The sequence below is a fragment of the Euprymna scolopes genome, chromosome 25 (assembly GCF_053919585.1).
Source record: "Euprymna scolopes isolate OS-2025 chromosome 25, ASM5391958v1, whole genome shotgun sequence".
NCBI classification, from domain to species: domain Eukaryota; kingdom Metazoa; phylum Mollusca; class Cephalopoda; order Sepiida; family Sepiolidae; genus Euprymna; species Euprymna scolopes.
This window is the reverse complement of record NC_136506.1, coordinates 10,055,953-10,083,020: the sequence shown is the minus strand read 5'-3', so window position 1 is coordinate 10,083,020 and position 27,068 is coordinate 10,055,953. Positions and strand designations below refer to the sequence as shown.

Here is a 27,068-nt window from a genome sequence, read left to right as displayed (position 1 = left end):
ATTGCCTTTTGGCATCAAAGTAGCGCCTGTCATCTTTCAGCAAGCGCTGGACACCATGCTAAGTGGTATTGAGTGCGCATATGCATACCTGGACGACATTGTTGTCAGGAGCAAATCCCTAGAAGAACATAAGGAACATTTGAAACAAGTATTTACTCGAATAAAAGAATTCGGCTTTAAAGTAAAAGAAAGTAAATGTGACTTTTGTATGAGCGAGATTAAGTATCTTGGACACATAATAAACACACATGGACGACGTCCAGACCCAGACAGATCTGCGGCAATAAAAAATATGCCAGCACCCGATAATGTAACAACCTTGCAGAGTTTCTTGGGATTTGCAAATTATTACCAATCTTTTATTGAAGGAATGCATAACTTGCGAGCCCCCTTAGATAATCTGCTTAAAAAGGATACACCGTGGAACTGGACGCAAGGATGTCAAACCGCTTTTGACAAAATAAAGAGCGCACTAACATCCGAATTATTCTTAACGCACTTTGACACAAACTTAAAAATAGTCGTCGCTAGTGACGCTAGCTCCTACGGCTTAGGAGCACGCATTCAACATATTATGCCGGATGGGTCTAGAAAACGAATAGCGCACGCTTCGAGAACGCTGATACCAGCCGAAAGGGCATATTCACAAATCGAAAAAGAAGCGTTGAGCATAATCTTTGCCGTGACTAAATTTCACCGATATTTATATGGTAGACAATTCATACTTGAAACCGACCATAAACCGTTAGTCACGATCTATGGATCAAAAAAAGGATTGCCGGTATACACCGCAAATAGATTGCTGCGCTGGGGTAAAATACTACTTAATTACGATTTCCAGCTACAACATCTAGCATCAAAAAAGATTTGCCATGCGGATGGACTGTCAAGACTGATACCACAGAAACACAATCTGGAGGAATCAGTCATTGCAGCAATTCAGACAAATGTGGAAGTAAAAAATATGGTAGCAAACGTCATTAAGGAACTACCCGTAACTTTGTCGGACATTAAAAGGGAAGCCGAGAAAGACGAATATATAAAGGACATAAAAGAGAAAATTATAATGGACACAAAGGTGCAGGAAGTTTTCTCCATATGTAACGATGTGTTACTGTACAGCGAGAGAGTGGTAATACCCAAAACATTGCAGAATAGGATGTTAAGAGATTTCCACACAGGACATCCGGGGATAAATCGAATGAAGTCGTTAATGAGAAGCTACGTGTACTGGCGTAACATGGACACTGACATAGCGACAACAATTGATAAATGTAAAGGATGCCAGTTAGCGGCAAAATCTCCAACTATAGTACACAAACCTTGGCCGAAAACCGACCAACCATGGTCGAGAATCCACATGGACTTCGCTGGTCCAGTAGGTGAAAACTATTATTTAATTGTAGTGGATAGTTTCACAAAATGGCCGGAAGTAATGCGTTGCAGGAATCCAACAACGAACAACTCAATAGGGTTCCTACACGAGTTGTTTGCAAGATTCGGTGTACCAGACACACTGGTTACTGACAACGGAACGCAGTTCACATCCGCAGAGTTTAAGGAATTTTGCGACACGTTCCGAGTGAAACACATCACGACTCCGCCGTATCATCCAAGGTCGAACGGCCTCGCGGAAAGGTTCGTGGACACGCTAAAACGAGCGTTAAAGAAATCCATTGGAACACCAACAGAAAAAGCTTTGCAACAATTCTTGCAAGTATATAGGATTACACCACATCCTAGTACACCAAACATATCACCAGCTGATCTAATGTTTGCCAGAAAGGTAAAATCAGCGTTTGACAAACTATTGCCAAGGCAGGCAATTGTCCGAAACACTACACACACGAGAAGAAAGAAATATAACTCGGGAGATCGAGTATATTTTAAGTGCTACAGAAATAACACATCTTACTGGGAATGTGGAGTAGTGGATAAACGCATTGTTGATTGTACATACATGATTAAAGGTCCACAGAATATACATAAAAGGCACCTAAATCAGATAAAAAAGCGTCATATCCAAGATGATGATCATACGACAACAGCCGAAGAGGAGGACACCATAGATATCATATACGAATCTTTTAATTTGGAACCGCCGCAAAATGCACCTGAACCCCGAAGATCAGGTAGGAAAAGAAAAGTGAATGAACCATTAATGGTAAACCCAAAAAGAAAAAGATATTGAAATCTGTGTGACTTCAAATCTTGGGAGGGGGTGTTGTGGTGGCAACCACTTATTTGCATATGCGAATAACATAACACTATAAATGGCAAGCCTAGGTTGGCCTTGGTGTGTCTTATTCAAATGCCACCAGAAGTGACGCCGAAGAGCGTACATGTCCTTCCACCAAGACTCTCTGACTCGACACCGTCATTTGTACATATTGTAAATATACATTTTCTTTAATACACTTATTATTGCCTTATCTTGTTGTTTGCGTCTTCATTGTATTTCCTTACTAATTATTGTTCAACCTTGCAACCACAACAATATATACACGTTTTTTAACGTGTTAGAAACGTGGCTCAAATAAATGTACAATAGTTTTAAAAGTTTAATTTAGAAAAATTGAAAAACTACAAAGAATGCTTATTAAGCAAGAACACTCCGTGCTATTTAACAATACCTATGTGAATGAAAACATACAACCTATATACACAGTATATATATATATATATATATATATATATATATATATATATATATATATATATATATGCTAGCCCAGTTAAAATTAGCCTATGAAATGTAGTAGAGAGGATGAATATTAATTTATTGTTTACATTACCTGTAGTTTTATGAAAGATGCTGGAAGTGCTCCTTGTTGACATCTATGCATTTTGGAGAACGTTCAACAACGTTTGCAGATACTGACTGTTGATCGTTTCCAATGATTCTCCTGCTAGCGTTGGGAATGTTCTCCTCTAGTTGGTCTAGATTGCGAGGATTATTTGAAAAAGTTTTTGTTTTAAAGTCCTCAAAGATAAAAATCACATAATGCCATGTCCGGGGAACATGGTGGTCATAACCCTTTGCTTATTGCTCTCTCTTTCGTAAACATATCATCCACTCATGTCAGTGATCTGTGAGATTTGTGGCATGGAGCGCCATCTTCTTGGAAAAATGCATTTTGTCTTGTGGTGTCAGTATGTCGGTAAGAGAAAGATTAGAGTGATAGGGTTACTTTTAAATGGGCCAACCTATATATATATATATATATATATATATATATATATATATATATATATATATATATATACTTTTACCAAAATTCACTTTAACATATACTAAGCGAAAACCGTAAAATTATAACATAGATCAGTGTTATTGTAATACAATAAACGTTAATGCTTAGTCATTCCTAATTTAAGCACACACAAACCTAAAATTTACTAGATATAAGTGAATTCTAAACCTGAACAAAGCCCAAAACACGAGTATCCATGATCTATTTAAAAACATAAATATATGACACCGAAAGATAATGAAAGTGGACATTTTATAGCGATTTGGCGATGGTTATGTTCGTATTTAATTGTGAAAAAAATTTCGAAACAAATATCAGTGGCATTACTGTTTGGACAAGTTAATATCGCCCTATAAAAATAGGTGTATTATAGCTTCATAAGTCCGGGCAGATGTTCACTTCTATTCATAAAATCGCATTACGAGATATTCATGTGAAATTTACGGGCACGGAAATGAGCCACAACTTTTGTCACTGAAATGCATATCAATAAATAATGACAGTTTATGGACATCTCTGGCATTTAAAGTAATTATTACACTTAAAGTAATATTTCCTCACTCGAAGCAACTTTAAATGAAAAAAACAAAATGGGACAATTCATAGTAGAATATAATGTCGCTATATTGTCTGCCCTTTTTCCAGTCTTGTCTGGACGCCTATTTAATAGTTCCTATCCAATTGCCTGTCTATGAGGTCAGAGTTAGACACAAAGTCGGTTTTTAATGCTGCAAATTTCCAGCTCTCCCAAAAACGGATACTCTAGATATGAAAAAAACTAAAAATTGTCTCAGCCATGGAGGATTTCTCTCTCTCTCTCTCTGAGCACAGAACAAGTGAAGTGTGGTATTAGAACAGATACTGCACTTTGTTCTTAACGAAAAAGGTCAAGTAATTTTTGCCATATGACGCAAATAACATAATAAATAACTATTCACTCCCATATAAATCCTGACCAGGGTCAACCTTTTCCTTAACTAGAGTAGAGTATCGTCATTAATGCGTGTCCACACTATCTCTTGTAAAAATCAAGACTGTGCTTGCCGAAATGAAAAGGTTGTCAAAAATTTATTCAGGAAGGTAATACTCTAATCATAGAGTCTTTGATCCTGGACAACGCCAAGTAAAATAATTTTTTCCAGTAATTTTTGACATCCTTCACGTCCCTTTCTGTCAATATATTTACGAAATATAAAATTTTGATGTCTGAAGAGAATTAGAATACAATCAAATTACAAAAAAAACATAATATAGGGTGTATTGTTATATTTTATTATAGATATAAGGAGATTTGAACGCTGAATATTTGTATTTAATTTTTGCTTCCTAAGCGCTGAAGGGGTTACCTGCCTCTATTTTGTTTAGCGGCATTCCCTCGTGTTTGACGGGACGTAATTTATTGAATTACTAGCATTTCAGCCCGGCGTTGCCCGGGTGTTTAGATGTGTATGTTGAGCAAAAAAAAGTGGCAGCAGGAAGACAGGCTCGAACTCGTACCGCAAAGTAGGAAAAGAACGGGGTAAAACCTAATGTTTATGCTGTTACGACCACCGCCAAACCGGAAGCAACATTTTTTTAAATTAAGGCTAGACAATCTAAAGGAGAGGATAACTTTAAAAAATATCGGCGAAAAAATTACCCCCCTGTAGAAAAGTGCCTAGTGAAGGGGAAGATATTAATGTTTTTAGCCAATTTTTCGATATTTGTCGTATGAAAGGCCCAACTTAAAAACGATACTGATCTTGGTAAAATCCGTCACCTCTATTGAAAGCTTAAGGCAGACATGCAAACAGACATACATACATTTATATATTGGTAACTAAAAATTTTCGACCCAAACTGATGAAAAATATTGCCCTATCTCTGAATACCCTTTATGTAAAATTTCAAATATTTAGACCAGAAATTGTCTGAGTAATTTGGAAGAGACCGCAGAGGTCAATATTTTTTAAAACTTTTACCCCTATTTAGACCCCTTAAAATTTATTGTTTTGAGCTCCAATCAAGTTATTAAGTTAGATGCATATCCAAGGAACCTATATCTAAAATTTTAAGTGCGTGGACGCAAAATTGTCGGAGGGGTTTGGTAGAGTTCTCAACGGTCAAATCGTTAAACTTTGACCTCTTAATCGCCTAATTTCTGGCCAAGAATCGATCACATCGATTTTCCCAAATCTCAGTACCTTGTATATAAAATTCTGAGTCTGTAGACTAAAAATTGACAGAGTTATCGCGTAGGGAAATGTACCCACACACACACACAGACACACAGATACAGATACACAGACACGTTCACTTTTATAGATATATAGATTTATTAATGTTATAAATGTAATATTCAAATATTTTTTATATATATCTTTAAACATATTTTTACATGCATAAAGATTATGCATAGAGATGTATTTGTAAGTATCACCTGTTATCAGTATTTGTATGCTTTACATACTAAAAATGGTGTACGTAAGAAAATCTAAATAGACTTTTAAAAAAATATTATAAAGTGTTTATATATTTTTAACACACACACGCACATATACATGCGTATATATATATATATATATATATATATATATATATGTATATATATATATATATATGAACAAATGATTAATAAAACATGTAAAAAAACATCTTGAAAAAGAGTTAAAAACATATTTAATTTTAAAAAAAGGAAGCACAAGATAAGTGGATAGTCCTTAATCCGCGGAGTTTCGAAGAAATACTCTCCTTTTTATCAGAGGGCAGGAATTAGCAAAATGCGGGATCGGATTTTGCATATAAAAGTATTTAATAAAACTACAAGTAAGTCACAGATCTTACTTGGTTAAAAAAAGGGTGAGGTAAGGGGATAATATATATATATATATATATATATATATATGAGAGAGAGAGAGAGAGAGAGAGAGAGAGAGAGAGAGAGAGAGAAGAGGGAGTACACACATATATATAGAGCGACCAGTGTTGGAAGGATTAATCGCACTCGGAAGTGGGAACTGGAAAAAGATGAGGATATTGGAACTGGTATCGAAATCGAAAAATTATATGCATATTTTCCGATGCCAAAAAGATTCGTTTTGTTGTCTGTTTTATTTTATTTTGTTTAAATCCAAAAAATCCTCTGCCTTTCCTATTTTTTAACCAATAACTATTTATTGATTTTAAACTAATAGTAAACTTAACATCTACAGGTCATTCCTCGCAAGCGTATTTTTACTTTTGCGAAAATATCTGCAAAATTATCATGTATTAAAATAACAAATCTATAGTTAAATATGTCAAGATTCATAAAATCGGAACCGGGAATTTAGTACGGACTTGGTGATTGTATCGCAATTGGGAAAATATTGGAATCGTCACATCACTAATATATACATACACACATACATACATATATACATACATAAAATCCAAATGTAACGGTTTACAAAGACCAAACAACTGAATATATATTTTTTAAATGAATAAATTTATTAATTTATCAAAAACAAATTTTAGATTCGTAAAAGCATCTAATCTCAGAGTAATTAAAAACAATTTTTTATACCATGCTGGAGGTGGTGATGCCTGGCACGTTTTAAGATGTTGTTGAAGCAAAGTAATTCCGATAGAGTGTAAGCGCCGGTCGCGCGCGTGTATCAAATATATTTGTAAAAAGGAGAGAGTTAAGTATGTATGAAACATAGGGATTAGCATCTTACTTTAAATTTACGGTAGAACATAACAGGGCGCAGTACATTTTTTTTATTTCAGAACTCAAGTTTACGTAAAATCTATTAACAATATTGACCATATATTCTCATTTATATTCCAATTTATTCACACTTTTACACACATTATATAAACATTTAAGATTAGTACGTATTAATAAAATCTACGTGTGCGTCTCAATGTCAATCTCATTGATATATAAAGCACACGCATTTAAATATACGGCGATGGACTTGAGGAGGGTTCGTAATTTTGGTTACATACTTATATTTCAGCTTTTATTGTATTACGATCTTTTGACGAGCTGAAATTAATTTGCTTTTCGTTCGGGTTTTATTGTCTCATTAAAAGGCAACAGGAGACGACAGTCAGAACCCTGTAGATAAGCGATGTTTGTTTATCTTCAGTAGAGAGCAGACATGTTTGTGTATGTTTTGGAGACTATTTTGAGGCAGCTCATATGGCGACCAGAAATATATATTACAAGCCTCTAGAGACAGATAAGTATTTTTAGTGGAACACACAAATTTGTATTATGCGCCCGCCCTGTCCTTTAATATATATATGAAATAATCATCCACGAACAAGCGTTAAAAATATTCCGACATTATCTTTATATGCATATATATATATATATATATATATATATATATATATATATATATATATATGGCTACTTCATGTACTCTCATAAATTAATATACGAAGATATAATTGTATGCGTAAATTTTCAGTATTTACTTCAACAAAGTAGAGTTAGTTAGTAAGTTATGAAATTATATATGGCAATTAAGCTACACAGAGTATTACGCGTTTTATAAACCTGACGAATTCTCACGAGAGTGAAATGCGGAATATTCTGCGTGGAGGGCGATTTAAAGAAACCAAATAAGATACTTATTCAATTCATCAGCAAAAATATACGTATTGTGTTCATCAGCAAACCAATACATGTGTTTTTGTTAAAATGCAAAAATATAAGTATTCGCTTTATTAGCAAAAATATACGTATTGTTTTTATCAGAAGAATACACGTAATGTTTTCTCAGCAAAACAATATACGTATCATTTTATTAGCAAAATCTATAAGTGTAATTTTATTAACAAAAATAAAATTTGCAAATATATTTGAGCAAAAAAATATGCATTTTTACTTAACTCCGAATGCTTTACGTTCTTTGTGATTACGAAACAGCTCATATTCAGGTGATTTTTGGTGTCTTATTCTATTATTTACATCTATTTAAATTAAATAGACACATTTTATTGCAATAAATTATGTAGACGCACGAACGATTCGAACTCGAATAAATATGTGGTAAAAATTACTGCCTTGTGAATGTTTATTCTGACTATATCTGTTGGAAAAAAATTGGTCGAAGGGCGACACTGCAAGGCTAGCAGGCAACACCAGCGTCGCAAGAAAGAAACACTCTTTTAGCGACCCCCAACCGAGTCTAGAAACAACAGTATGAAATATGTTTTTTTTTTTACATTTTTTAATTACATTTTCACCCCAAACAAGGCACATTGCCACTTTGATGTAGGGACTACTATTAGGGACACAGGCTACAGAGGTACTAGGTGGGGAGTTGGCTAGCAAGATGTCGGTTCACGTTACACTTGAACTTCTGCATGTCAGTACAATTGAGGAAGCAGGAACCTGGCAGGGCGTTCCAAAGTCTAGCGGTGCTGGAGAAGAAACTACTGGAGTAGAAGACCCTCCTACATCTAGGGATCTCTACTGTGAAGGGGTGGGATTGTACTGCTTGTCGGGTTTGTCGGGGATATTTACATAGAGGGGGTACAACCGCTTGCAGCTCGTCGGAACATACACCGTTAAAGTACTTGTAGAACAGGCAGAGGGATGCTACATTGCGTCGATGGGACAGAGGCTGAAGCTTGGATGATAGTTCAGGACCTATTAGATTGGCGTCTTTCTTTTGAATCTTGTCTAGGAGCGAGAGACTAGTAGCAGACGCACCGGCCCAAATATGACAACAATACTCCATACATGGGCGAATGGTGGCTTTATAGAGGTACAGTATACTTTCAGGGGTCACCGGAGCAAGTTAAACAGCCTGGTCTAGTCGCCATGCTAAATAAAATTCGACTCGCGAGAGAATGAAAGAACATTTTTCCTAGGTTGTAAACCACATCCCAACCCCCTGAACCATCATAACATTAGCTGTGCTTCATTCATGTTGGTGTCTTTATCACCCGGCGAATGGACCCACCCAACGTCAGCACTACACCTCTTATATAAATATATATATTTTTTTACATATATATATATATATTTTTTTTTTTACATATCTTTTCGGAGTATTAATCACGTATCTATTTGCGTATGTAAACGCAGACTCCAAAACATAAAAAAGTAAGGATATCTAAATAAACGAATTTAATATAAAGTCGACAACCTAGATTCTTAAGCGAAATTACTTTTGAAAATGCGATAAAATGATTATTAAATAAGGGGTTTCTTATTTCGCAACAACTGCTTGCTTAAAATATGCGATTTGCCAACCCTCACTATTATAATTCGTATCTTATATTGGGATATTTCCGTGGATATTTCTATCTAGTCCCCGATTAAAAATGTACTAAACTTTTCTGATTTTGTTTTTCTCTTGCCCTTTAGAAAAAGTCAATCCTGCTCTCCAATGCCAAAAATAAGCACCACACTTGTCAATCATAAGCAACTCAAACTGAACAGCATAAATAACTACCTGAAGATATAAAAAACTTGAAATATAACACCTTTGCCAAAATGACTGGGTTGATATGCTGTAAAAAAGAACACCAAAACAAAACAGTGTCAATAAATACCTGAAAATATAAAAAAACTTGAAATATAACACCTTTGCCAAAATGACTGGGTTGATATGCCGTAAAAAAGAACACCAAAACAAAACTGCATAAATAAATACCTGAAGATATAAAAAAATAATGAAGCGTGAAATAAACGGAGAAAGCTTGGTATGTTGTAAAACGAAATAACTAAACTAAATACCACAACTATATAAAGAATTGGAACATAAAACGTTTATAAAAATGGCTGGGTGTGACAAGAAATATTTCAGGAAATGTTGATATGCCTTTAAACAAAAATAAAACAAAAAAAACAGCAAACATAAGTGAATATCGTTATCAATGTTCTGAACAAGAGAAACCTTCTTTAGGTGCTTTATCTATAATCGTGCGATTGGGTTCAATATGACAAGCAAGATATGATTAAAAATAATAATCAAGACCAAAAGCTGCTAAACCATACGGATTAATAAAATTATCAATTAAATGAATGCAAATATTATGAAGCGAAGAGAAACAGTGCGTAGTATTGCCCGAGTTTGTTAATTTGAATAGACAAGTATTTCGTACGAGGTACTTGAAAACAACATAGTTGTTTTTATCTGGAAAGCAGACGGGCAATATTATTTTCAGCAGGCAGGGAACGGGTGTTGTACTTATTTTTTGTAAAACCGATGAAGAAAGGAAAAAAAAAAGAATTTTTACTGTTACGACTATTTTACAGGAACTAATACGATATTGGAGTTAAGTCGCGAATCTATCATGCAAATTATCTCTCGAAAGTATAGTGCTTAGCGAGATATTTAGTCGTTGGACACTTTTTAAGAGATTATATTAGTCAGTCTGAACAGATAGTTTCGTTCAATTTATTTTAAATCTATTTATCTTGATTGGTGGTCTGACTTTATTAACCATATTTGATTGCTAATTTATTTAAATGAAAATTTAAAGTAGGACATTAGCTTAGGGTAATGTTTGCTTTTAATGGAAATCGCCCCAGAGAGCCCATGAAGTTAATTTATGCGAGGAACTAGAGACTGTTACTTTAAGATTAATAACAAATAAACAACAACAAAAAAACAGTTATGGATACGTGTAAAATGGATTAATTTCGACCCAGAAATAATTAATTTTTCTCCATTACTCAGAAAAAACACTCATGAAATGTGAGGATAAAAAAAGTTGATAAAAAAAGCAAGAATTACTTATTAACTCACTAGAGATAGTCACATAAACAAAGATGGTTCTTGTGGTCTTCCCTGGAGTCTCAGTGACCACAAGTCTCCACAGATTACCACTTCAACCATTATACATGAACTTTTGATTTTTAAACCTCAACTCAAACCATTATCGGTGCGCAAGCATAAAGGCCAGGCATATCAAATCAACAGTAGTTTTTTTTTATATGACAGGGGTGTGTTCGAAACGACTGTTTCAATTTAGAGTTCAATTGGTCCATTTTAATTGAATTTTTTATTTTTAAATTTACTTGAAGTTATTACGAGGGGCGTGCAATAAGTAATTTCTATGACCCACTTCCAATTGTCTGATCTATCTGAAATTTTGCATGTGCAATAATTTATATCTCTACGGGTTATGTGACAAATTACAGCTCTAAACTAATTGTTGTTTGTGTTTTATAGGTGTTTGGACTGAGTCAGGTGTGAAATGGAGCCTGGTGAATGTCGAGCAGTGATCCGGTTTTTGTATTTGAAAGGACGCACACCACAGGAGACTTTTGATGAAATGAAAGAAAATTATAGTGATAATGCTCCATCAGATGACATTGTAAAACGCTGGCATCGTGACTTCAAACATGGCCGGAAGTTTGTGGAAACAGCTCCCAGACCTGGTTGCCCCCTTTTGCCATTGATGAAGCATTTGTCCGTCAAGTTGAGGCTGCCATTTTGGAAGATCGGCGACTTTACAATTTGTCAAATAGCCCAAGATGTAAAGACTAGTATAGAGTCTGCGGAAACTATTATTCACGACTATTTGCATATGCATAATGTGTCTGCCAGATGGATTCCCAGGTTGCTCACACCATTCCAGAAGCGAGTACGTGTCGATTGCACGAGGATGAATTTGGAGATCTGCCAAGAAGATGAGTTAAAGTTTTTCAAAAGACTGATTACATAGGATGAAACCTGGGCCTATCACTATGATCCAGAGACCAAATCCCAGTCAATGCAGTGGAAGCACTTGGACTCATCACCTCCAAAGAAGGCAAGGGTGCAGCCCTCCTCTGGCAAGGTCATGCTTGATCAGGACGGAGTAGTGATGACAGATTTCCTGGCAACGGGTACCACAATTACAGGAGCCTATTACGCTTCACTTTTGAGGAAATTAAGGGAAGCTATCCAAATTAAGAGGCGGGGCAAGATCAGCAAATTTACTACCATTCTGCAGGACAACGCTCCGATCTACAACACGCATATCGCCAGATCAGAAGCACGGGCGTGTGGTTATGAAACCATCCACCACTCTCCCTACTCTCCTGACGTTGCACCCTCTGACTTCTACCTTTTCCCAGCAATGAAATTGTTTTTGAAAGTAAAGCGTTTCCCAGATAATGCACCCCTGATTTCTGAAGTGACGTCGTGGTTGGAGGACCAACTTCGGGTGTTCTACAAAAACGGTCTCCAGAGATACATCAAACGATGGGAGAAATGCATAACACTGGGTGGTTTCTATATAGATAAACACTAATAACTGTGCCAAGTTTCGTTGCTCTACTACAATGGGAAGTGGGTCAGGGGAATTACTTATTGCACGCCCCTCGTATCTATAATACTACAAACTTTATGACATCAATAGTAGATTACTTTTAGTGCAATGTAGGCTAAGTGACTGCAGGGAGGAATCTTAAGCTTACTCCTGGTACACTACACTTGATTCCGTTGAAAAATATTAGACTTCAGCGATTTCGATGACAATAACGATATAGCTGTGTTTAACATTTCTTGGTCATTTTTCACTTACAGTCAACGTCAGGTCTTCCTGCTTATTATTCTTTTTATTGCTGTTATTATTATTATATTATGGTATTATTGTTATTATTATATTATGATATTATTGTTATTATCAAAATAATCATATCGGATTATCCCTGGCAAAAAATATCACTTTGTTACAATACTGAATAGTCTAACCTATCGGTATAAAATGAATGTTCGGAATGTCAGTGTTTACCTTTTAGCGGAAGTGTGCCCTTGTTATGTTCTCCTGACAAGCCCGTCTACACAGAGATTGTGGTTACTCTTGGATAATGTTCAGGAGGCATTTCAATTTGCACGAACCCAGATAGAATATATAAAAATCATAACTAGGAAGCCGATAGATAATGCCATTATACGTACAGCTGAGAGTAATCTACGAGGTCCCTTCAATAAGTTTCCAGACTTTTGGTACAGGCATTTAAAATTGCCGCAACATCTTAAAAAAGTACTATCTCGTTGCTGATTAAATCAGATCACGCAGATCTGGATACCCTGAAGAGCTGCGATATAAGCGAGATCTACTGCTATGACCCAGAGACTAGCATGTCCCAGTGAAAGCATGCTGACTTTCCCAGACCCAAGAAGGCCAGGCAGATGAAATCCACCCAGAAATGTATGATAATCCCTTTTTATAGTATGGACATTATTAATCTTCACTGAGTTTCCACTAAACAGATAATCAACAAATAATACTATGTTGAAATGTAAAGGGAGTTCCGAGAGAGATTCTATTAGAAGAGGCCGACACTTGAAATCAGGTCAGTCGCATTCCCATCAGCATATGCATCAGTCCATAACTCCAGACTATTTGACACAGGAGAGGGATCAAGACAGTTCCTAACCTTCCCTGTAGTCGCGATTTTGATCCGTCTGAATTTTGGTTATTCCTTAAGCTAAAGGAAAACCTTTGACACGGTTGGTATAAGGCAATTGAGAAGATTGAATAGTTTGTGTTGTATAAGAGGACTACAATGGGGCCTTCCAGATTGTTGGAACGGTACAACAAGGTCATTGCAGCCGGAGAAGACTACTTTGTAGGATACTTGATTTTGCGTGTATACTCTCAATGAAAGTGCCCATACAAAAAAATCTGGAAACTTATTTAAGACACTTCGTATACTAAAATGTAATATCATACTCACCAAATCTCTAAAATGAAGGTCTAATCAGAGAGTTTGAGATAATAAGAAGAACATATTCCCACCAACAGATGGATACAATCTTTACATAATTATGGTTGACCTTGGAATAATTGCAAGTAAGAACGCTATATATTTTATGTTCTAAAATTTGATCCTCACTAACGGAGGTTGTTATACAAACAATGTATTCAACAAAATCTAGATAAATGACAGGCGTTATAACTGTAGGTCTAAGATAATACATGTGTAATGTGAACTATGCAGTCTCCCTTTAAAGCTCTAAAACTGGGGGCCTTGCAAGCAATAGTTATTTAAGTTCACCATTATAGAAGAGACTTAGAGAAAAACTTGCACATATGATAGTAGAGAGATAAAGAAAGAAGTGCGTTGCCTTCGTTAAGACGTAAATGACAATGACTACCCTCTGTAATGATAGTTGCGCGAGTAATTGTGAAGCAACTGTTGCGCAATCCTCAACCACATATTTCCTGAATTCGCACTGCTTGAGTCAAGTGGCAAGAGAAGGGCAAGACGGCTATGAACAATGCCGAGATAAGCAGAGAGCACAAACATCACCTTGAATTCCCAAATGATCCTCTATTTTAGCAGTGGCGTGCAGAGAACCTTTTCAGGGCAGGTGCTCGTGAACAAAAAACCCACCAAAAATATTGCAATGAACACCGCTCCGGTGGAGCACAGGCCTATAATATATTTCTCTGAAAAGGGCAGTTTGAAAACAGAATAAAAGGAATAGATGCTTGGGCACTCTCATCACCCTGCTCTTCACGTCTCTGCATTTTAGTACTGACTAGGCTCACTGTTGCTTCCTTTTAGTCATTTACCGGGAACAGGTGTGAATTATGCCGTACATACAGAAACGTACACAGAATTATTATCAAACTTTTTAAAGAACCGATATAAAAAAGAAAACTATTAAATAAATTCATAAAAACTACATTGACGTTGTAACAAGGAGAAACAAAATAAATGAAGTTTAAACAAAAAGAAACAAAAAATAAATCCAAATGAAAGATCAAAAACAAAATGAAAGGAAATAAAGAATACATAACGTTTGAATGCTTCTCTTCTGCTCACGTACGGCGAGATCTGATAAGTAATGATGATTTAATGCAAGGAGCCACAACGCAGCAATCAGTCAATATTAGCACGAGACCGGCCATGTTTATTAGTTTATTCGCTGATGACAAACTCATCATAATGACGTCCACATTGGTTTATGAGTTGCAACTGCGTCGATTGTCGGCCTCATCACACAAATTTCTCTGAGAAATACTTCTTGCCGTCAAACATACTTTAGCGTTGCTTTATAAATTATAACAAAAACAACAATGTTCGACTTGCGACTCTATGCGCAGATAAGAATAATCAATCAAAATCAGCTTAAGGAATATTTTCATGGGCATACCTTTCATAGCCGCAATGTTGCATCTTTACGCTTGAATTTGATGCCCGCTTATGGACTCATAGCACTTGCATCCCTTCAATGTACATAGTTTCGACTAAGTCAACGAGCACTAAAATCTAACATGTCCGTAGATGTCGTAAAACGTCTTTTCTCGGACGTTGAAATTCTGTCCTTGTTACCTCATTCCTAACTGAACTCTGCAGAATCTTCAATTTAATGTAAATAATAACTTGCCGCTCAACACTCGTTAGACATAGTAGCCACTTATGTTCCATTTGGTTATAGGCCGTGGCTAGAGATAAAAGGAGTAAAACAATGCACAAATGCTTGACGACTACAAGGAAGACGAAATGAAATGGAGCTGCATTGAATCATGAGAATTTCGCTATTTGCTCAAACGTTATAGTATTTTGAGAATTTCGTTGTTTGTTTAAACGTTCAAACGTTACAGCATGGCGTCAATCAAGAGCAAACTGGGTGAATGACGGCTCAAATCATTTTTCTCATGCGCTGATGTCTAAGAACGAAACCGATGTGATGTCATATATTTGACACCCTGCCCCAGGAATAACCGATTTAATTAACTAGTGTGAATTATGATAACAATCACATTAGTACATAGAAAGTTAACGTACCTGCAAACATAATTTTACCCACAGACGAGTAACATGATTTGAAGCAGAGTTCAACAGGTAAAACACGTTAGACAACACATAGAGTCGAATGATAGAGGATATGAAATCACGCAACGATTTTGAGCGAGAGAAACAAAGGTTCACACATCAGTCTCTCTCTCCCTCTCCCTCTTTCTCTCTCTCTCTTTCTCTCTCTCTCTCTCTCTCTCTCTCTCTCTGGAAGCGATTCGATAGAAACAGGAATTTTAAAACTTGTTTTCTCTGCAAGTCGATACGAACAGGTCACGTTTAAATAGAAATAATCTAAGCTGAATGTTACCGATGCCTCTGCTCATAAGCGTCGCTGATTTGTTAAGTTTCTAGAGTAAGAAGTAGATAATTTATTAATTTTATAATCTCTCTCTTTAAGTCAATTCTCGCCCATAAAATATTGAAAAATTCAACAACAGTGGTCTGTTTTTCTTTTTACAAGTTTTATTCATGTAGATTAAACATACGAGAGGATTAAGAACCATTAGACGATCACAGTCACGCATGAAACGGCTATCATGTGCCATGGAGGATGTAAATATATAAAAGACTCTGTACTAAGAGCTGCGTATGTAGTGATGGATAAAACGCGTCTTATTTGATTTTTCGTTTTACTTTATTGAGCGCTCATCGGTTACGACGTAACAGAGGAAAGATGATTAAAGAGAATGCCGACATTACAAGCTCATCATCTGCTTTTAGTCGAACTATGATATTGCTCGTGACAAGTGAAAATATAAATCTGTTATGGTGGAACGCTGTAGGTAAGAACTATCGTAAAGGACAAGATCTATTTTCAGATAAAACAAAATTACAGACCATTTATTAAGAGGTTTTTCCGCTCAGGCATCAGATCAAATAGCGAGTAAACTTGATGTGTTGTTTCGTTTTTTATAAATTTTAACCTTTTTATGAATAAAAATCTAAATAATCTCCGTATTTAGTCTGCATTCTGCGACTAACGTAGTACTCTGGATTTTTTCTGAAATATTATTTCACAATTAACTTATTTTTTAGGAAGGGGGGAGTGTTCACAGTATCACGCTCGTTACAGACCTCTTTAAGTGTGAAGATGATTAAATAGACATGTACAAGCTATATGTAAATATTTCTTTATCTAATTGGCTTCACTCTGTTTTCACCGGCTGCCAGCTTCCACCGTATTCACATATACCACTGCAGGCATTGCAAAACGCTCAATCAAAGGACCGTCTGAAAATGACGTCTTTCCGAATATTGTTTTTTTAATAGATTTTGTATTCTCATGCATTCAAGAAATAGAAAAACGTTATAAACATTAATATCATTTTCATACGTGCATGAACATACATCGCAATGAGTCTCTCTCTCTCTCTCTCTCTCTCTCTCTCTCTCTCTCTCTCTCTCTCTGTATGTCTCTCTCTCTTTATATATATATATATATAGAGAGAGAGAGAGAGGGGGGAGGGAAAGGGGCAGAGAGTAAGGAGGGATTACCACTTCTAAACCAGGTAAGATTAATTTCTGTAACAAAACAGCGACATTATACTACCTTTCAGAGTCTAAAATATGCATATACATGCTACTGAATCTTATATCAAGAATACTTATTGCAATGTTGAGCAAACTTTCTTTCATTATTTTGATTCTGGAACATATCTGAAATGTAATATTCAAGCTAAATGGGTGTCACGTTGTGTTGATAAATGAACATATACAGCTTAACAACGGATATGTAACTTTATAACAGAAAAATACAAATAACAGTCGGTGGGGGTTAGCATCAGATCAATCAGAGAAGCATACCTGATCCATCTTGTGTCTTTCATTGATTGATCAAGATTCGTACAACCCGAGATTATGATTGTAATTACAGTATTTATTTACCGAATGTTTGACCCATTGGAAAGCAGCATCCCTGATCTTCGACTATCGCCATTTCTGACGCCTTTTTACTGGGAGCCATCACGATCTAAAGACAGCCTCTCCCTCGAATCCCATTAGGTTTGCTATCTTTCGCCCCATACTCCTAACTAAAAAAATAATGACACGTGTCTTTTAAGCTCTACCTAAAGTCCACGTCAGTTTAAGTGACTTTTACTACGTCAGACTGATGAGGTCAACCCTATTCTTTTTAATTATTACTTGTTTTTTTTTAACATTCTTTCCCATCAAAACATCTTGGCAATTTTATCTGCATTGCGCGTCCGATTCCTCACAGTAGATTTATATTCTCCAAATTTTACTTAGTGTCTGATATATACTAATTAAAAATGTTTGCTTGTGTCGATAATATTGTTAAAATACTAAGTTTAAAGAGAACTGAAATTGCGAGAATGTTTACAAATTCATGTCAAATACATATTTTTAATTTGTAATAAAACTCCAGGGTGAATTTAAAGAAAAGTAAGAGGAATACCGGAATACAAGAAGGGCGAAAATGAAAGAGATAGCAAGAGATAAAAGTTTAAAAAGAATGAGGGAAAATAAGGGAGACAGACAGCAATTGAGACAGGGAACACTTGAACGAGATACAACTGGACGAAAAGGAAAATTGAAAGAGATAAACTTAGTGAGAGAAATGAGAGAGGACAATGAAGAAGAAAGAGGCAGAAGGAGATGGAGAGACAGAGAAAAAATGAGGGAGAGAGAAAAATTAAAGGCAGGGATTTTTTTTTATTATTGCACATTCACCCCAAACAAGACACGTAGCAACTTTGATGTAGAGGGCTACTATCAGGGACCTAAGTTGCAGGGGTACTATGTAGCGAGTTTAGTAGCAAGATGTCTGTTTACATTACATTTGAACTTCTGCATATCAGTACAGTTGGGGAAGCAGGAAACCGGAGGAGAATTCCAAGTCCTGCAGTTCTGGGGAAGAAGCTATTAGAGTAAAAAATCTTTTTTTACATCTAGGGATCTCAACTGTGTAGAGGTGGGACTTCGCTGCTTGTCGGGTTTGTCGGGGTATTTTGGTCAAGGGGGCACAAGGGCTTGTAGTTCGTCAGAGCATCCACCATTAAAATACTTGTAAAACAAACAGAGGGATGCTACATTTCATCGGTGGGACAGGGGCTTAATTTTAGATGACAGTTGGGGACCTATTAGGTTAAAGAGAAACAAAGAGAGAGAGAGAGAGGGAGGAAAAGACAACATTAGTGTGAGAAAAATGAGAAGTAGAGAAAAAATTAAAACGTGGAATTGAGAGAGATGAGAAGTGAAGAAGGGAAGGAGAAAAATGAGGAGACATACGAAATGTGAGGGGGGGATATTAAGGATAAAATATAAGAGATAGAAAAATAATCGAAAAAAAATCAGAGTAAGAGAGTAAATGAAAGAGAGAAAAATACACACCTAAATAAGTGTGTGTTCGTGTGTGTGTGTGCGCGCACGTGTGTGTGTGCGTGTGTTCGTGTTTGTGTGTGTGTGTTTGTGTGTGTGTGTGTGTGTGTGAGAGAGAGAGAGAGAGAGAGAAAATGAGAGATGGAGAACGAAAGAACAATAAGTCTTCAAGATAGAAAAATATTCAAAATATAGAGAAAACTGACCAAACGAGGAAACCGCGAGAGCTTGATTGTAAAAATACAACAGGGAGAGTAAGTCAAATCAGAATGAAGCGGGAAAATAAAAAAGTTACAATAATAAAGAAATCGTAAATAAAAAATAGAGGAAGTAAGTTACGTCTCACAATGGACGATGGTAAATCGTGCCGAATTTAAGTCTCATATGTTATTCCAATTAAGAAATCGTTAAATGACAGATATAAATAAAAACAAATGTAGATATTACGGTGACAGTAAGTGTATAGGTTTACAAAGAAAGCGACATTTGCCAGAAAAGAAGAGAAGTGATAAGGAAAAACACACTAGTGCGTTTTATTGCCTTGATTTTAAATCTTCACGAAAACTGTTTGACGAAAAATGTCAATATAAAGCCGTATCTTGTGTATGTAAAGTCCGTCTCCTGTTCACACCTTCACACACACATCAATTATCTTCAACGCTTTCCTCATAAACTACGTTTTCATCCAATCTATAGGGGTTTCAAATAAAACAACATAACTTAGTACAAGCGAACTGTAGAACACTAAACATTTTCACGGAGAGAGACGAGACCAAGAGGGACGACACTTTATTTACAATTCCGACGTTGGTCACTAAAGCAAGGTTGACATATTTGCCTCCGACCACGAACTTTGCATCGATAACGCCCTTGACCAAGAAAAGTATTCGAAATTTGAGCCACGCTCTATTCATCCCCTTGATCTACTGAACTGGCATTGCTTTAGTGTCAGTGATTATTGGAATTACACAAATATTGGACAGGCGTCGATTTATTATGATGGTAAAAACCATAATAAAAGCGACCACCCTCAGCATTTTTTTAAAATTTTCTTTACCTCACGATCAACCAATCTTTCGTAATCATCTTCAGGACGTTTCAGGCTATTAAGCAGCCGGAATAAAACATTTCTCTTAAATGTAAATGTTGTGACGTTCTTAGGAATATTTATAAGATATTCTTTAATACTTCTTCGTTCGTCTATACTTTTGATTAAATTACTATTTTTAGAATTATTTATTTTTACGCAACATGTGCATGAGCGTTCGTATACAAATGCATACGAAATTCAAAATGAAGTCACTGTAAGAAAAAAAGACTATAAAAAGGAGAAAGAACTCGGTGGAGGATACGATCACGTGAGAGACGTCAAAGTCGAATCGAGAAGTAACTCGTGGCCTGGAAATGAGGAAATAAATGTCGTACAAAAAAAGTGAGTGTGAATTATTTTTGTATTGGTCTCCTTTGCGATGTAGACGCCTACAACATGTTTGGCCCTGTGTATAAACATATAAACATGCACTACCTTACACGAATAGCCTGTTCTTTTTTTAATATCATTTCTATCCCTAAATTTACAGAGTAAATATATAAGAGCAGTACTAGTTTTCGAATTGATCTCAGTCCACATATATTTTTATAAATCGGACATGCAATAATATAAGTCACTTCATATTACAATATTTCGCGCGTAATGTAAAGAATAAACATACTGGCTTTCAGTCTCTTTGTTTTCTGATGTATCTCTCTATGACATTAACTCATCCTCCGTCACGCGATTCATGAACAAGGATCATTCAATAACTAAAAAATACACAGCAACAGCATCTACACACGACTTATAAAACTCACACATAATTTTATGCATACACTACAACACAGAATAAACAAATGCACGCATATATGCACAATCTGTTTACATTGCCTATCGAACTTATACATTGACACATATATTAAAACTGACAACACAGAAATATCAGCACCACAACAATTTTCCAATTGGAACGTTCTAAAATAGCTTTAATTTACTTCTACAAATGACCCTTTATTTTAATTGTTCGGACACATTTTCAAAAGAAATCGATATATTTTGTATATACGTTACTTCCTCTTTGAAATTGGTATGATCTAAAAATTCCATTTTAAATATAAAAAATAAAAAAATAATATTACATATAGACATCATAGAAGGCTAGAAAAATGTAGAAAATGGAAATATCTGTGTTAATGAGAACGAAGTGAACTAGTTTAACATTTTCATTACTAAATAATACTTGTTTCGTTAAAATACTACAAATTGAGCTTATGTATGTAATTATGTTCCATGCGATATTTCGAGGTAAGATCTCTTTATCAAAACTGGTAGTTTCAAATCTCTTAAAACTCGTATGAACTGATAATTAGATCTCGTTTTAGGATTTGTGACTAAACAAGTAAGATTCACTACATTTTATTTATCGCTTAGTTTTCGTCCTCCCTCTTACATCGGCGTGCTTCAATTCCTTGTATTATGGAAGCCGTTTACAACTTCTTCATATTTACATTACGCACAATGCTTCAAACGAATTACAGTAATAATAATAATAATAATAAGAAGAAGAAGAAGAAGAAGAAAAAGAAGAAAAAGAAGAAAGATAGAAACAAAGCATAATAGCTCCCCAAAACCGTGGTGAATATGTTTTTTTTTTTTAATTTAAATAAGTTTTTAACATTATTTTATCATCCGTAAGAATTTAAATATGATTTTTTTAAAAATATTGTAAGGTGTCGTAGTATTCAAATATGTTTCTTAATTATTTTATTGTCTATTAGAATTAAAATAAGTTTTTAAAAATTACTTTATCGTCTGTTCAAATAAAAATATGTGTTTTTAATTATTTTTCGTCTCTTAGTATTTAAATATATTTTAAAATTATTTTATACTAGGTTAGATTTTAAATATGTTTCATTAATTATTTTATCGTCTGTTTGTATTAAAGTATGACTTTTTTAAAATTATTTTATCGTCTGTTGTGATTATTGTATCGTCTGTAAATATGTACATATGTTTTTTTAATTATTTCATCGTCTGTTAGAATTTAAATATGTTTTTCATTATTTTATCGTCTGTTATCATTTAAATATGTTTTTTTAAATTATTTTTTCATTTATTAGAATTTTAATATGGTTTTCATTATTTTATCGTCTGTTACCATTTAAATATGTTTTTTTAAATTATTTTTTTATTTATTAGAATTTAAATGTTTTTATTTTTTTCATCTGTTAGAATTAAAATTTGTTTTTATTATTTTATTGTCTGTTAGAATTTAAATATGTTTTTTTTTTAATTTTATTTTCTGTTAGAATCAAAATATGTTTTTCATTATTTTATAGTCTTTTAAAATTAAAATATGTTTTTTTATCATTTTATCGTCTGTTACATATTAAATATGTTCTTTTATTATCTTATTGTCTGTTAGAATTAAAATATGTTTTTTAAAATTATTTGATCGTCTGTTACCATTTAAATATGTTTTAAATTATTTTTTCATCTGTTGGAATTTCAATATGTTCTTATTATTTTATCGTCTGTTAGAATTAAAATATGTTTTTATTATTTTATTGTGTGTTAGAATTAAAATGTATTCCTTTTAAAAATGTTATCGTATGTCAAAGTACATGTCTAGAATTTACTTTTACAAATCTTGTATTCAAAGTTATGTGGTATCTTTAAAAGCTAAAATTAAATCAATTTAACAATATGCTGCCAAGCAAATATTGGTTAATAGAACTAAGATAATATTTTAATCGGAAAGCCAAAAGAACGCCAAATAGGTATTATTATTATTATTATTATTATTATTATTATTATTATTATTATTATTATTATTATTATACTCAGTAGTTTAGTCACACAGGTCATCATCAAAGATCTCTCTTTGAGAATAACTTGTGGCGTTCACTGAAGTAGAGGGACAAGTCTTCTCAGATTTCCAGTACTCTCTATCTCTTTCGATAACCATTGCAGTGAATGTGCGTTATCGTAACAGCCGCTTTCCATTGATCTCCCATTGTAGGCAGCCATTATTCTTCACTGGAATTTGGTGGCAAAAAGCCTCCCCAAAGTCCTTGTGTTCTTAGCCCATATCCATCGGAGGTCTGGCTGATGCTTTCTCACCTCAGTATTTCAATCCTCCTCGAACCCAATCGCTTATTTGCTGTGGCGTCAGTTTTTAGTGACCCCCACACAAATGGAGGGAATGTAGGGACGCAGGCCGTTAACTTACAATTATACAGTTTCAGTTTTCATGATTCTATGTGTAGCTTCTTTATTTTTTAATTTTTGTTTACATCGAAGTCACCACTTATCAAGGCCCAGAAGCCACTCGGGGATAAGGGTTATTGCGTGTACAGCAATCAGTGGGATAGTGTTTTAGTATTCGTTAGTATTGGAGATTTGAGAAAAGTTGCATTACTTAAGGGGCGGTTCATCGAAATTTGTTTATGTTGGACTTGAAGACATCCAATTTGAAGTCAGCTGGGAAACAGCCAAGCGGTAGAGAGTTCTACAAGCCTGCAGTTCTAAGAAAGAAGCTTTGTTCATTGGATCTACGTTTTGATTTAGGCACAGATAAAATTATTGACAGTGGTTTCAGCTAGGCGGGTGTTTATCGTAAAATATTGGCTAGGTGACGAGCATTGCGATGAAAATAACGATAAAACAAAGACAGGCACGCAACGTCTCTTCTGTAGGAGAGAGGTTACAGGGAAGAGTAAAAGGCATCTCTCACTAAGCAACGAAGTCTATTTTGTACTCTGTCAAGGCAGGGTAGGCTGTTTTGAGCAGCTACTGCCCAGATGTCGCAGCAGTACTCCATCCTTGGAGTACTTGGCTTTTATATAGATAGAGAATTGCATCAGTAATGAGATATTTTCTGGAGCGGTAGAAGAATCGCCCCATTTTCCTAGCGACCATGGCAACAGACTTGGTGTACCTGTTCAATTTCAGATCAGGGTATAGCTCAAAACAAGCAGCTTATCAAAACATGGGGCCTCCCCTAGACGAGAGCCATCCATTTCAATTGATGCCAGATGGGGATCAGAACGTTGATGATGTAACTATAGGAACTTGGTTTTAGATGCATTAAAGGTAACCAGCCACCTCTTCCCCCGCTGAACCACGCGCTGAAGATCAGAGGAGAAAAAATCAGAGAGAACTTTGTCATTATGTTTTTTTTTATCTGTAGCATTTTCTGTATGTCTAGTTGGTGCTTGTAGCTAATGTGTGTTAATCTCCACATTCAAGTGTTTTTCTTTATATTTCAGTCGTTTTCATTATTATTATTCGTTGTATCATATCAGCTAGCATTCCGATTCTAATCTGTCTTATTCTCTTTTCAAAGTTTTTCGCTATTGTTTCTTAGCGCATATACTAATAGTGGTGTTATTTTTTGTTTTTCCATTCTTCTTCTTCTTCTTTTTCTTCTTCTTCTTCTTATTCTTATTGTTATTATTATTTTTGTTGTTTTTGTTGTTATCATATCATTATCATTATTATTATTATTATCATTATTATTATTATTGTTGTTGTTGTTGTCATTATTATTATTATTATTATTATTATTATTATTTTATACCTCTGTTTGTGTGCTGCTATGTTGACTAATGCAGTAATGTTTTAGGTAAAGTCTCCAAGGAAAATTTCGCCGAGACAGTTCATATATCATTGTTCAAAAAGTTGAACGTCCGTGTTAATCTTTGATCCTAAGTTTGGTGAAAATAAAGGCACTTAGAGAAACTTGGAAAATTATTGCTTTGATCTGCTCAGATCTACACGGCGTTTAATATTAACCCTATTCTCGTAGAAAACTGCCTTCAGATCTTGCTAAGTAGATACGTTCGGGATACGCAGGTTACGTTATGTTAGGTGGTCGCATCTTAGAAGAGATATCAAATTTAAAGACCGATAAAATTAAAAACAACTGCATGCTCGACAGAATCTATAAGGCAAAATATCCAAATATGATATATATATATATATATATATATATATATATATATATATATATATATATATATATATATATATATATATATATATATATATATATATATATATATAAAGCAGGAGAAAGTCGACGCTATTTATCGTTGATCACCCTATCGTTTTGGGTCCTAAATCTTACACTCTTAGCTTTGTTTTTACTTTAAATGATTTTTTCAGAAACACGGAAGAGAGCCACTTTAAATAGTAATACAAGATTATGAATGACGTTAGTGCGCATGCGTATTTTTAGACCAATGCTAATTTTACTTTTAACGTTAAACATAAAAACAATCTTATCTTATCATAATGCTCTTTGTATTTCCAACTCAGTCTTTAATTTCATTATTTTTATTATTTATTTTATCAAGATTGCTATTCTCATTATTCTCATAAGGTTTAGGCCAATGTAACCTGTTATTTTTTTTTTACAAAGGAGTGACCACTTATCAATGCCAGGAAGCCATTCGAGGATAACGATTAATGATTGTACAATGGCCAATGAAACATGTAGTAATAATTAGTAGTGGAAAGTTGCTAAATTACATTACTTAAGGGGATGGTTCATCAAGAATTTGTTCACGTTGGACTTGAAGACAACCATATTGTATTCAGTTCAGTTCTAAAAAAGTTTTTTCATGGACTCTCCGTAATAAGTAGTATTTTTCTCGGTTGATACAGCAGACATTTATTTACAGGTACTCCTAAAGGCATTGTCTTTTGTCCAAAAATCTTTTCGCACTCGAATGTGCTTAACAAGTACCTGGCGTGTCAAATTCGTGGTGCTCTGCCTTTGTTCAGGCATAGTTAGGACACGTATTTCCCTGTAGCTCTCAGACCACATGTGTTACACGTCTTTAGCATGTTTGTTTCCTGTCGCTCTAGGACAACAGGTGTAACACCTCTATTCCTAACTATATCGGCCATGTCTTTCTTTTTTTTAGAATCATTTTCTTGATTTCTCCTTTGCTGTAGCGTCACCTCACACATAGCCCGGTCACTTGCATGCGTTGGCTGTTGCTGCTGCCATACAAGCGTCCACACTCTGTTACAGTATATCGAGAAACAAGAATCGGTTTACGATTAATTTTTTTTTAAATTCATACAAGAATTAACGAATAAAACACTGTACTTTTTTAAAAAATTCGTACTCTTCTGGAGGGCGAAGGTTTAATCGGAAGTACGAAGGATTCTAGGGATGCAATTGTGAATCGTTTAACACTTCTACTCGTTCATAGCCTACTTCCCTTTTCGAGACTCCGTGCACATTTTCGAGTCTTGTTTTTTTGCCAAGGGGTCATCACTTATCAGTACCGGGAGGCCACACACGTAGAAAATGTTTATGAGTGTACGGTAATCAATGAGATAATATCGAAGTATATCGTTAGAAATAGAAATGTAATAAATTTGATAATTTAAGGGGACGACTAATCACGAAATTCACGATAGATTTGAACACGAATATATTGTAGTCAGTTGGAAAGTAGGAAAACAGTAGAAAGTTCCACATGCGTGAAGTTCTAAGAAAGAAGCTTCCACCATGATATCTAAGTTAAAGTTTAGAGGGGGGAAAATTATTGATAGTGCATTTCATAAAAGTTTTGCAAAATTTGCCTCCTCTCACTCTCCCCACCCACAACAAACTGATAGAAATACACTCGAGTTGGACAAGATAGACATGAAGATAGTCGAAGATGACATCGGCTGTCAAACT

General features: G+C 34.9%; 1 long non-coding RNA gene across 1 annotated transcript in view; it reads right to left on the bottom strand.

Moving 5' to 3' along the window:
* The window catches only part of LOC145247278 (uncharacterized), a 1,304,641-nt gene that overhangs the window by 1,223,364 nt on the left and 54,209 nt on the right, over positions 1–27,068 (bottom strand). The window lies entirely within an intron of this gene.